A 14,575-nucleotide genomic window follows, 5' to 3' on the forward strand; every position below is an offset into this window, starting at 1 on the left:
CAAGAATTTAGTGCTGTTGCCAGGAGAAAGGAGATAAAGAATTTTTGGAGGCAGTCAGCAAGAGTTTGTTAGTTTCCTTCTCTTTCTCTTCAACAATTCAAATCTTATCTTTCTTTGATGTTTAACTTAATTTTGTTCACTGTCTCATACCAATCTCTGAAACCATATAGCCTGTACCATACTGTGTACTCACTCTACTTGGGCTATACTGTTTTGGTACTTATATATATTTAGAACTTGCAACTCCAAGAATATTATAAGTTCATTTAGGACACAGACTAGGTCTCTTTTTTCTTCAGACTATGTCTTCTAACTTTAGCTTCCACAGCATCTAGAACATTTCTGGGCATATACAGCCAGTGTATACAAGAACTCATTCACTTGACGTATTGACTTATTGATTTAGATACAACCACTTTGTTCATTCTGGTCATCCTCAAGATTGATGCTGATTTCTCTGGTTCACTCAATCATTTGGATATCCACATCAATCATGAGAATAACTAAAATAAATGGATTGGCTAGACTTCAGTTCATTCATTGTGCTCTTACAGATAGATATAGCCTTGTTGATAAATAATACTTATCTGTATGTACCCAAATCATGCTTCATAGTTTAGGTATGTTTTTGAAGATATATCTTTTTATTTAGCTATAGCTATGATTAAAACCATTTCTATGGAAAACATTCTCTAATAATTGGCTACATTTGAGTTACTGGTAAGTGCTTTCCATTTTGCAGTGTTTACTTACCTTAACTATTGTACCCTATTTGGTGTGCATCTGCCTTAACCTTTTTCTATTTCATTTTATTATATTTTTCATGTCTCATAATCAAACTTCTGGAAAATAGCATCAGCCATATTGAATGCAGTTCATCTTGTACAAATAATTCACCATTAGCTGAATTTCTCCTAAGTGGAACACTGAACTTTTTCCAAATCCATGGGACTTTTATTTTCCTATTTGAAAAATTAACTGGATCCCAAAGAGTTGTTTTGCCCTATCTTTTTAAGATTAAATTTATTTTTTTTTAAAAAAGATTTTGTTTATTTATTTATTTGACAGACAGAGATCACAAGTAGGCAGAGAGGCAGGCGGGGAGGCGGGGGGAAGCAGGCTCCGTGCGGAGCAGAAAGCCCGATGTGGGGCTCGATTCCAGGCCCCTGAGATCATGACCCGAGCCGAAGGCAGCAGCCCAAACCACTGAGCGCCCCTAAGATTAAATTTCTAAAAGCTAATGGAAAGATGATATGGCTAATTAAATACTAATAGTTGATTATTTTTCAAAGTATGGTAATAGCAGGTATAAGATTTGGAATCAGAAGACCTGAACTACAGTCCCAATTGTGCCCTTTAACTAGATGATATTAGTGAGTTCACTTATTATTTTGTAAATTTAGGTTTCCTCCTAAGTAAAATGGAGAAAATGATCTCTATCAAACTTTCAAGTGCTTTCACAAAACTTAGTGGCTATAACTACAGCAAAGGAAGTTTTGGAAAGTGACTTTTTAAAAAAGCATGATTATGTCATCCCCTGCAATGGCTTCTTATTGAGCTTAAGAGTGTTATTATGCCGAAAAGGCTCTGCATGATCTGGCTGCAGTCTCTTCGTCTGTATTTTCCTCCTCATTCCCTTCCTATACTCTAGCTATATTCTTCCTCACTCAATACTATATCTGAAATTTTCAAGTTTTTCATGCTTCTGAAAATTTGCATAAGTTAGCCATTCTTCTTAAAGTGGTGTTTCCCTCCATTCTCTATCTATTATGATTTAAATAATTCAAATAATTTTAAGATTTCGGAGATACCAGTTTTAAAGTAAAATACAGAACTCTTCAGGTTAAAAGGAGATAAGGTCAACAACAAAGATCTACACTGACAACTTCTTTCCCTGAAAATTTTAGAGTAAATGAAATAAAACTTTAAGACTTTAATTTGAAATATTTATGTAGGTTAATAAAAAGCCTGTAAACACAGAGTGGGGAACCCACTTCCAAAGGCTAGTATATTGTAATCTGTTGTTTGGGAAACATAAGTTAACTAAGCATTATATTTGGCTTTTATTTCTTCCAAACGTCTACAGATTTCTGCTTTATAATTCCATACTTTCACCCATCAGATATTTCTTATTAGTTTTGATATTGAAAAAAATACTTAATACAAATATTGTACATTTTTGGTAGAAGACATAAATAGACATTTTTCCAAAGAAGACATCCAGATGGCCAGAAGACCATGAAAAGATGCCCAACATCACTCATCATCAGGGAAATGCAAATCAAAACTACAATGAGATCCCACCTCACACCTGTTGGAATGGCTAAAATCAATAACACAAGAAACAACAGGGGTTGTCAAGGATGTGGAGAAAAGGGAACCCTCTTACACTGTTGGTGGGAATGCAAACTGGTGTAGCCACTGTGGTAAACAGTATGGAACTTCGTCAGAAAATTAAAAATACAACTACTCTATGATCCAGCAATTGCACTACTAGTTATTTACCCAAAGAATACAAAAATACTAATTCCAAGGGATATGTGCACCCCAATGTTTATAGCAGCATTACCTACAATAAGCAGGTTATGGAAACAGCCTAAGTGTCCACTGACTGCTAAATGGATAAAGGAGATGTGGTATATGTACATAAGGGAATATTACTCAGCCATCGAAAAGAATGAAATCTTGCCATTTGCAGCAACGTGCATAGAGCTAGAGAGTATTATGCTAAACAAAATAAGTCAGTAAAGAAAGGCAAATATCATATGATTTCACTCATGTGAAATTTAAGAAACAAAGCAAACAACAAAGGGAAAAAAGAGGTCATGAAGCCGACTCGTAACTATAAAGAAAAACTGATGGTTACCAGAGGGGAGATGTGTGGGGAATGGGTTAAATATGTGATGGATATTAAGGAGTACACTTACTGTGATGAGTACCAGATGTTGTATGTAAGTGTTGAATTGCTATATTGCATACCTGAAACTAATATTACACTGGATGTTAACTAACTGGAATTTAAACAAAACCTTTTTTTAAAAAAAACTAGCTATTAAAATAAAAACAAAAAAAATCCACAAATACTGCACATTCATGAAAGAAAAAATATGGAGAAATGTAGATAGAAAAAATAAAATAACATCACCCATAAAACATCATCACCAGACTCTGTATAAATGATGGCATTTAATCATTTGGACATTTCAGTAAATATATACACACTTAATAGGCACAAAATGGGATCATGTTATAAATAGTTATTTGGAATTTGCTTTTTAAAATTGTGATAAAATGTACATAACACAAAATTTGCCATATTAGCCATTTTAAAATATACAATTCAGTTGTATTAGATACATTCACAATTCACAGTACTTTGTCATCATCCCCAACAGAAACTCTATACCTGTTAAGTAATAGTTAACCATTCCCCTCTCTAAAGGAAATAAAATTGTGACACATAAGGAATAGCATGGAGGACATTAGGAGAAGGGAAAAATGAAGGGAGAGAAATTGGAGTGGGAGACAAACCATGAGAGACAAGAACTCCGGCAAACAAATGGAGAGTTTTAGAGGGGAGGGAGTGGGGGATGGGTGAGCCTGGTGATAGGTATTAAGAAGGACACGTATGGCATGGAGCACTGGGTGTTACACACAAACAATGAATCATGGAACACTGTAACTAATGATATACTATATGGTGACTAACAAAATTTTAAAAAATAAAAATAAAAAATAAATATATAAAAAATAGAGGAAATAAAAATGATGGCCTGTAAACATATGGAAATATATCAAACTCACTTATTATAAAGGAAATGCAAACTAAATAACTGTGAGACAAAATTTTCCCTCTATCAGACTGGTAAATATCAGAAAGTTTATAAATACTCTTTATTGAGAACTGTCAGAGGAATCAGGCAGTCTCATGCACTGCTGGTGTGAGTTTAAAGTGGTACTTCCTCAGTGAAATAAGTCAGAGAAAGTATGATTTCACTTATATGTGGAATAATAAAAAAAGAACTCATAGAAATAGGACAGATTGTTGGTAACCAGAGGTAGGGATTGAGATATGGGGGATATAGGTGAACATGGTCAAAAGGTACAAACTTCTACTTATAAAATAAGTCATGGGGATGTGATGTATGGCATGGTGACTATAGTTAATAATCATATAGTATATATTTTAAAGGTGTAAGATATTAGATCTTAAAACTTCTCATCACAAGAAAAACATGTAACTATGTGAGATGATGGATGTTAGAGTTATCGTGGTAATCATTTCACAGTATATACATACATCAAATAATGTTACATACTTTAAACTTATACAATGTTATATGTCAACAATATCTTAATAAAACTGGAAAAAATCACCTTGGCACATCTTCAGTGAAGGAATTTTGAAAATAACATATGGAAAATAAAAAAGGACAGACCATTTGACTTGGAAATTCCAATCCTATTTAGCCTACAATTATAGTCACATATGAATGGAATAATTATTGTAGCCTTCTTTGTACTTGTAAAATTTTGGAAACAACCATCAGAGAGAACTAGTTAAATTATGGTACATCTATATAATTGAATACTGTGCAGTTATTAAATGTGGCAGCTCAATATGTAGTTATATGGATAGATATCCAAGAAATTTTTTAGGTGAAAAAAGCAAGATGCAGAGAAGTGTAGTATGCTACCATTTGTGTGGGGTGAAAGAAACCAATAAATATAAAATCTTTTCAAAGTACAGAGTGGTGTCTGGAAAGATACATAAGAGACTTGTATTACTCCAGGGAGGTTGCGGTACACAGTAGAAAGGGACACTTAGCAAGTTACCTCTACATTATTCACTCAATGACCTACTTTTCACTACTGGCCATGGTTCATGCAAGATACTGCTACTGTCATACATTAAATATTTGTATATACTCGGCTCTGGCCTGGTCTACTGTATTCTATGGATTTACCACTCTAATACCTCACCAGCACAACACTGTTTCAATTAGTCATTCAATTTTTAACGCTAAAAAAATACCTGCTATGGTAAATTTCTCTTCACTCTCTCTCTCTTTTGGTTGTTTTTTTATTTCTTTTAAAATTAACATATAACGTATTATTTGTTTCAGTGGTATGGGTCTGTGATTCATCAGTCTTACACAATTCACCTTTCTCTTTTTTTTTTTTTTCTCAAAAAAGTCCTTCACAGAAGGTCTGAATAATCTCTTTGCTAGGATCCCCTTTCTCCAATACTACTGGGATTTGACTGAAATTATTTAAAATTTATGCATTATTTTCCCTTTATTCATTCTATAAATGTTTGAGCGCTTACTACGTGCCAGACACTGTCATACATGCTGGGAATAAGTGAACAAATCAATCAACAAGTCAAACAAGATCATTGGTCTTCAGGAGCTTACATTTTAGTTAGTAGTGGTGGTGCAAAGACAGGTAATAAGTAAATAGATATACAAACAGGATAAGCTCAGATAGGAATGAATGGTGAAAACATTTTAATAAGGCAAGATGATACGAGTATCTGTTTCAGCAAATGGAGAGGGATCTTTTAGATCAGGTGGCCTGGGGAGTTGATGCTTAGTTTAAATGACCTGATTGATGAGAAGAAGCCTTATGAATATCTGGAAGATAAATATCCCAAGCTGAACTTAGAAATCAAGAGTTCTGCTTTGTACTTTTCAAGTTTAATATGCCTAAGATTGATTCATCAGTGAGACAATGTCAAGTAGGTAGTTGGAAAAATGACTCTGGCAGTCAGGGGAAGTGTCAGGGCTGGCATCATCAATATTATAAACATTATTTGAAATTACAGGAAATGGTGAGTTCAGTTGTGAAGAATAGAAGATGATTAAGGACTAATTCCTTCAGGGGTTCTGGGCAGGAGAACCCAGAGAGGGAGACTGAAAAGGATCAAGCAGTAAGGTAGAAACAAAAACAGGAGAAGGCTGCTGCATAAATGCCAGGAGAAGAATGTGTTTGAAGAGGGAAGTAATGGTCACATGTTTTTACTCTTAAATCTTTCCATTGACAAATAAAATACGTCTCTCAATTCAAGTCTACTTTTGTATCTTTTCTGTTTCTCAGTGAAGTTTTGTGGTTTTATTTACAAAGGTCCTTAACACACTCAAAAAATATTTAGTTTTACTCTGACTAGAAAAATTACTCCCTTTGGCTTTGGTCTGGATTTATTTTGCAAGAAAATCCAGCTGCAACTTGATATTTATAATGTTATCACTGATAGCTTGAATATCTGTGCTGTACTTTTCTATTGTAGGTGTTTTTTCAAAAGATTTTATTTATTTGGCAGAGATCACAAGTAGGCAGAGAGGCAGGCAGAGAGAAAGGAGGAAGAGGGCTCCCCGCTAAGCAGAGAGCCCAATGCGAGGCTGGATCCCAGGGCCCTGGGATCATGACCTGAGCTGAAGGCAGAAGCTTTTAACCCACTGAGCCACCCAGGTGCCCCTAATGTATGTGTGTTTTAAACTGACTTTGGCTTTTTATATTTCTAGTCAAACTTCATTGTGAATGATTTGTTCTTTGTCTTGGAATTCAGAAGATTTTAACCCATGTGAATTCTTTTAAGCAGAAAATATTTTTATTATTCATGACAGTAAGTCATGTTCATTGTACAAACAATATAGAAATGTGTAAAGTAAAAAGTGAAAGTCACCAGGAGTACCGCCCTTCAAAAACAAACTTCATTGATTTTTTTGTGTATATCCTTCTATATTTTTATGCCTACATGAATTTATATATACATTTTTTCTTTACAAAATGGGATACTATATATTACATTATATATTACATTCAACATTCCTTCCCTTACAGTATATGGTGATTATCTTTCCATGGTAATATATAGAGTTCCAAATCATTCTGTTTCTTTAACCAAATAGAGATTCACTGATTGTTAACAACTTATTCCACTTACTCTATCATTTGTACATACTCTTTCCATTTTCTCTCTATTTCTGTTTTTTCCCCTGGTACTATTTTGGAATAAGTTGCATCATGGCCTTTTACACCTAGAAATAATTCACTGTATATTTCTTAAGAATAGGTATATTCTCTTATATAAGAGTATACTTTCCAAATTCAGTAAATATAACATCAAAACAATGTTTTTTCCTAATGGCTCAGCCATATCATGTTTGTGTTAATTGACCCCAAAATACCTACCCCTTTTAACATTTGCTTTTCTTCCACTAGAGGAGCCAGTTTGGGGTCAGGTATTAAAGTTAGCTGTCATGCTATTTTTGTTTTTGATGACATTGACAATTTCAAAAATATAGCCCCCTTCGCTCTTTTTTAACAAATGGTTTCTCTTTTGGGGGGTATGTTTTCATAATTAAGTTAGTTTATGCATTCCTAGCCAGAATAGTACTTAAGTGATGCTATGTTCTACTTAAGATGCCGTATCTAGGGGCATACAATGCCTATCTGTTTTTCCTTGGTGATGTTACTTGTGATCATCTACTGAAGGTGTTACATGATTTTTCTGCTGTGCAATTAGTATTTTCTCCTTGAAAATAATTAACAATGCATAGGAAGATATTTCAAAACATGAAAATATCACTCCACAAATATTTTCCCTAGATTTAGCATCCATTGATGATTCCGGCTTGGACCAATCTTTGTCATAATGATTGCAAAATCATAATTTTCAAATTCCATCACTCCCTTCACATTTACCAGATGGCACTCAGCATTCTAGGTAAGCAAGACACCTCCTCCCTCTCTGATTTATTTATTGATCTTTCTAATTATTATCAGTGTAGATTCATGGATTCTTACTTCTCAATATTTTTTTGGCTTTTAAAAAGATTTATTTATGAAAGAGAGAGAGCGAGCAAACATAGGGCAGGGACAGAGGGAGATGGGGGGAGAGAATCTCAAGCAGACTCCCCGCTGAGCATAGAGCCTGATGCAGGGCTTGATCTCACAACTGTGAGATCATGACCTGAGCCAAAGTTAGGAGTCAGATGCTCAATGGACTGAGCCACCCAGGCACCTGTTATTTTTCAGTTTTATAATTAATCACTCTCCTTTTTTTTCTAGCCTTAATTTGTTCCAGATTTGACCATTTGTATATCCTTCAAGTTGGCTCCTACATACTTTTGACATGATTTTATCTTTACTTTAAAGGACTTCCTTGCTTTCTGGCATAAAAATGTATATGTAAAGCTCTGTTAGTACCAAATTTGCCCCATCTCTGAAATCAGCCATTTCTCCCTTGTTCCTTTTAGTACTATTTTCTTTTCAAAGGTTGGATATTATTCAACTGTATGAACATAGCATAATTTATTTAAATTTTTCCTTGTGATTAGACAATTTAGGTTGCCTTCAATTGTCTCATTATTATAACTGCAGCTAGGTGCTCTATTCATACCTAAAGTGGATTTTAGTTAGAACCAATGTGTACTACAAAACCAGTGTTTGTAGATCAAAATACCTTTAAGGGGAACTATTTGCATGAATTAATATGCATAGGGCCTTCAAATTTTCTTTTGTTGCTTGATGAAGGTGGTTATGTTGTTGTTGACTAGGGTAGAAGGAAGCAGAAAATAAAGATAATGGATAGGTGAATACATTTGGAAAATGCTGTACATCATTATAGACCCAAGTTGAAATTTTGTGGCACCACATTATAAGAACATCGAAAAATAAAAAGAAAAAAATCAAGCACAGATTTTGTATTTGATTAGGTAAGGCCATTCATATAAAGTGAGCAGGAAGGTGGAAGGATCATAAGGACACTTTTTATTTGTAGTTTCCAGTACGGGCATATTATTATCACATTTAAATTATGGCATAATAACTCATAATTTAAAAGCCATGGAAACTGTTTATTTGTGAAGTTCCATGCCTAGTTTTGAAATAACCTGATCTTTTGAAGTTTGGAACCTTTATTGAGTTCAGTGACCTGTTTTTCTCCTTGATCCCTTCTCCAGTAAACACTAGCACTGTGAGCAGGAGCTGGAAAAGCTGATAACTTTAAAACCAGTTAATAAGGGGGAACTACGCCATAGGCACATGGATGAAAGTGGGTGAGTGTGAAGTTGATCACATGATTTATAAAGTTGGCAATTTATGGTTATGTAAAGTGAATTGCACATTTGTGAATAGGGCTGAGATAAAACAAATTATCTCCTTTGTATGTAATTTATGTAAGGAATTATGGAACGGTGTGGAAGTAGATAGGTTGTTATGTGGAATATCTGATAATTCTTCCTGAAGTCTTTCAATGACTACCAATAAAGATTCCTGGAAATAAGAAGTGGTCTTCCCTGATACCCGGAAGTCTTCAAGCAAAATGCCTTCCTAGTTCAGAAGTGGAGAAAACAATAAAATTTCCTTTCACCATATTCTCACATGGCAAGTATATCTTTGCTTATCCATTCAGACAGAATTAGGATCTTGTTTATTAAACGATCCAGTCTTTCTTCTTTTTTATCCCGAGTGCACATTGAAGGAAAGAAATGGTCCAATTAAGTCAAAGTCACTATTTCTTTATGCCTTCAAATTATTTTCTTCTATGAACCATACTCTTGGAAGGAACTGAAACCATCCCCTAGATCATACTGTAAGATAAACAATTATATTCAGGGTTCACTCCCTCTGTGTACAATAAAGGAGATATTTCAATCTCTATGTCGTGGTTATTTGATGAGTTTCCCCAAATCTGAAGGTGAGAAAATGGACTCTGGAAAAAACCTACCTAGATTTGAGTCCCCCCTCTTCCATTCACTAGCTATATGATCTTAGTCTTTCTGTGATATCGTCTCCTCATCTATGAAATAAGAATGAGGATTTACAGTGTATACAAGATGTCATAGACTTGTTTCTCCCAGATCCTACTCAATACATACCACTTTAAATCCAGCAAATAATGCAAAAAGGTAATTCTAAATAATGGTAAGAGGAAGAGGAATTGGTTTGGGACCTAAGGACTAGCAAAACAACCTAGGGACAGTACATACAACTCACCCAACAGAGGAAGGTGACCCATGTGCAGAGTTTCCCGAGTCCCACCCTAGTGACAAAAGGCAGTCCAGGTAGATTTATTTATTCTCTGATTAAACAGAAGTCCCACTAACAAGACCAAGCAAGCCCAGAAGCCAAAGCAATGAGGATTAACTGTTTGACAGTCCTGCTAACAATGGGAAGCCAGGTGAAGTGTTCTTCTTGAGACTGGGCCTGAGATTATACTCTACCACTGAGAAATACTGGAGTGGCAGGCACCAGCAAGAAGGGCCCCATCACTCAAGTGGCCTGGCTTGGGAAGACTTTTTGTTCTTACAGACCAGAGGCTTCCATTTACTGTCCAGAGGCACCTGGGCAGATGGAGACCATACCACAAAATGTGTCCAAGTCTGTAGTCCTTTAATCTCCTGGGTCTGAGACTCCCTGTCTCTCATGGGGGGAGAAATCTTACTGGATGAACTCATTATAGAGTGGAAATGACAGAAAATAGAATTTGTGAACTTGCAGATAGACCAATAGAAGTCACCTAACCTGAACAACACAGAGAAATAAAATAGACTGAAATCAACAACAGAAAGAACAGTCTCAGGAACCTGTGGGGCAAAAACAACATATCCAACAGTCTTATGGTCAGAGTCCCAGAAGGAGAAGAGAAGGAAGTGAAGCTGAAAGTGTAGTTGAAAACCTAATGGCTAAAAACTTCCCCAGTTTGGCCAAAGAGACAAGACTATAGGTTCAAGAAGCTGAATGAACCCCAAACAGGATAAACCTAAATAAATCCATGTCAAAATAATAAATTTCCAAAAACTAAAATGGTGATTATAAGCATTGGGTCATCATGCAGATTAATGATTGTAATTTATGGAAATTGCCTAGGGCATAGCAAGGGGTCAAATTATGTGAACTACCTTTTTTTTTTTTTAATGTGAACTGTCATTATATGCTCTTTTCTTTATTGTCTCAATTGACATTCAGATACATTCCTTAAATCTTTAAGAAGGGTACACATATCAATAGGCCCAGAAGCAGAGGTTTCTTTCCACATCTTCTAGGTTTCATAACTTTCAGAATCTGGATGTCTAATTTCTATTTGTGGGAGGAAGGGAAGGGCAGGAAGAAAGCAAGGTAAATAAACTGCAGACCTAGTAAGTGTCCAGTAGAAAAGAGATGGCGTACCTAAATGGTGTAATTGAGGGACGTTTATTAAAGGTACTGTTAGCGGGTGTGGGCAGGTACAACAGGTTGTACCAACAAAGGTTGTACAACAAAGGATGGTACAAGATCCTAGAACTAGAAACAGTGGGGAGCTTTTAAGCCCAGAGGGGCAAGAGGTCTGTACTGTGATCAGAGCCCATTAAAAGCTGTATGAAAAGGCTGCCTGATGGAAAGTATGGACTTTGATTGACTTTGGTGATCCAGAAAGGAAGTAACTTGGGAAATAAATATCCTGATCTCACTATGATGCCCTTCAAACATCTGCTAGTATCTCCCATTGGCCAAACCTGTTGGGAAGCCAGAGGACAAGATTACCTGTTGATGCAGCCCAGAAAGCCCAGTTTCCCCGGCCACAGAGCAGGATGGAAAAGGGTGGGAATGAATCTGGGGGAGCAATAGAAAATAGCTACCTCAGGACTTTTGAGTCTATCAATCATTCCTACCCTAATTAACGTCAATTATTTTATTCAATAACCAGAATTATTTCCTTGTTGGCTAGTCACGTGAGAGAACAAGACCTTGAGGAGGGATAAGAGTGAAAGGGAGATTGTTTTTAGTATAAATCAGTCTCTAGGAGGAAATCCTGGGGTTGCTTTGAATTTACAGAGACAATGGGATAATACAATGGCCATAGAGAGTGGCAAAGAAAGGCTAACTGGAAGTGCCAGTGGGGATCAGAAAAGATAAGAAGGATCAAAACAAATTTGGCATAATCTGCAATTTTGCCATTAGCCCTAGTGATCATCCAAACCTCCCTGCCTCGTTTCCTCTGACACATTAACTGATACTCTATACAAAATGAATACGGATAGCTGCCTGAATCTTGGCTCAAAGATTTTAAAGCTTAATGGTATTTCAGGAATGACAAATGTTAGAACCTTTTGAATTTTGAAAAGATAGGTTTACATCTGCCAAAGCAACTACAGAGAATAGTTTTACAGTTAGTGGTTTTAAAGCAGGAATTTCCTCTATACACATATTATCAGAGCTCAGATTCTATTAAATATACCCAAATGTGCTTGCTTGAACACTGATAGTTATCTTAAAACCAAGTGATTAGAACCTTATTGTGGCTATTCAAAAGACAATTTCTCTTATGGATGCAAATCATCATTACATGATTTGGAAGCTACATTTGTAACTGTCATTAACAAAAGAGGCACATGATTGGCTGTTGTATGTCCTGTGGTAGTCTTGCAATCTAATATTTTAATACAGAAACTAGAGGTCTCGAAGCACGTGAAAGAGGTATCTGCAATTCAAGGCAGCTTTTGGGTTCTTGAGTATCTCTCTTCTAATAGCAAATAAAAAGGCACAAATTTCTAGCTACTGATTAAAAAAAACCCTAAATTCTAAAAATTTTGACTTTCTCCACGTCTCAAGTCTCCTATCCTGGGAATAATCCCCTTTGGCTCTGTGTGATTTTAAGAGCAAAGAATACTATAATTCTACTATCTAAACATTGATTCTAACTGGCTTATTAATGTTTTACTGAAAACTATGGATAAGGCCACATTATTAGGTTCATAATTTTATTTTTTTAAGATTTTATTTATTTATTTGATAGAGAGAGACACAGCAAGAGAGGGAAACAAGCAGGGGGAGTGGGAGAGGGAGAATCAGACTTCCTGCTGAGCAAAAAGCCCAATGTGAGACTTGATCCCAGGACCGTGGGATCATGACCTGAGCTGAAGGCAGACGCTTAGTGACTGAGCCACCCAGGGGCCCCTAGGTTTATAATATTAAATAAGAAATAACTCTTTTGTGTTCACTCCCTTTTTTGGAGGTGGCAGGGAATGTTTCCCCTCAGGCTTTGTTTTGTATTTTAAGATGGGTGCCAGACAGAAAAGGGACGTCAAATATTTTATGAATAATCAAATGAAATCAACATATCTGTAATGAACAAAAGCTGAAAAGCAGAATGATATATGAAAATTTTAACTCCATTTATCAGAATAAATTTCAAGATGAGAAGCAAAATGCATACATATTTCCCAATGTCTGTCCTTTACTGTTTACAAACATAGCTCTCCAATCAGAGATAGACTTTTTTATTACTGAAATCTTAAAATCCTTACCAATGGCATACATGATGAAAAAGTCACTGTTACAGCCACTTGAGAGAGCAGTTTGAATATTTCTTAGTAGGTATTTACCTAAGGGAAAGGGAAACATGTTTATACAACTATTTATCTATTCATAACTGCCCAAACTGAAAGGAACCCAGATATCCATCACATAGTGAATGGAGAAACAAACTCTGATTGATCCAGGCATACACTGGAATACAAATTCAATAATAAGAGAAACAAACTATTGACATATGCAACAACATGGATGAATCTCAAATTTGTGCTGCTAAGTGAATGAAACCAGACTCAAAAGACTACATGTTGTCTAATTCCATTGATACGACATTTTGGAAAAGGAAACAACTATAAGAACAACAAATCAAACGAGTGGCTGAAGGAGGAGGAGAGATTGACTACAAAGGGAACATTATGATTGTAGTTCCACAGCTATAAACATTTGTTAAAAATTCATAGATTAGTACACCAAAAGGGTAAATTTCACTGTATCTCAATGACTCTAACTTTAGTAAAACACGCTGCAAGATATTAAATTAACCATTACAGTGAGCAATTATTCCAAGATGATTAAGCATTTGGTGAAGTTTCTTGGTCCTTTGCTTCTCTTCTTGTCCACATTTTAGTTGGTTACTGGTGAATTCATGCTTCTACCAAAGAGTGATGGAGGCTAAATGAGAATGGAGTAAAATCTCAAGCAGTTGATACTTATTAATTATGCAAAGTATAGAGGTAAATATAGGAAAACAAAGGTCTAAAATTAGATTGTGGGGGTATGATCTGGATTTCAATGATCTATCCCCTGTGGTTAATATCTACTGTATTGGAAATTAAAACTGAGAAAGGTTAAAGTATTTATTTCTTAATTCAGTAGTCATCATGTTCATTTAAAATGAGTAACAATAATCTCATTATATGTTCACATAATATATATTTGTAGGGGCATCTGGATCTTTTAGTCAGTTAAGCATCTGTCTCTTGATTTTGGCTCAGGTTATGATCTCAGGGTTGTGAGGTTGAGCTCCATGTCAGGCCTCATGCTCAACGGGAGTCTTCTGGAGATTCTCTCCCTTTCCCTCTGCTCGTCTCCCTTCCTTTTCCTCCACTCCTTTCATCCTCTCTAAAAAAATAATAAAATAATATATATTTGTAAAAAATAGCTTTGTTTTTAAGAATTATAAAAGTATTAAAGTGAGATATTATCTTACATTTTTGCAAATCTCTTTAATATCTGGCTTAATAAAAGACAGCTGGATTCTTAATCTGCTTCTGCA

Source organism: Mustela lutreola, chromosome X, assembly GCF_030435805.1.
Source record: "Mustela lutreola isolate mMusLut2 chromosome X, mMusLut2.pri, whole genome shotgun sequence".
Taxonomy (NCBI): Eukaryota; Metazoa; Chordata; class Mammalia; order Carnivora; family Mustelidae; genus Mustela; species Mustela lutreola.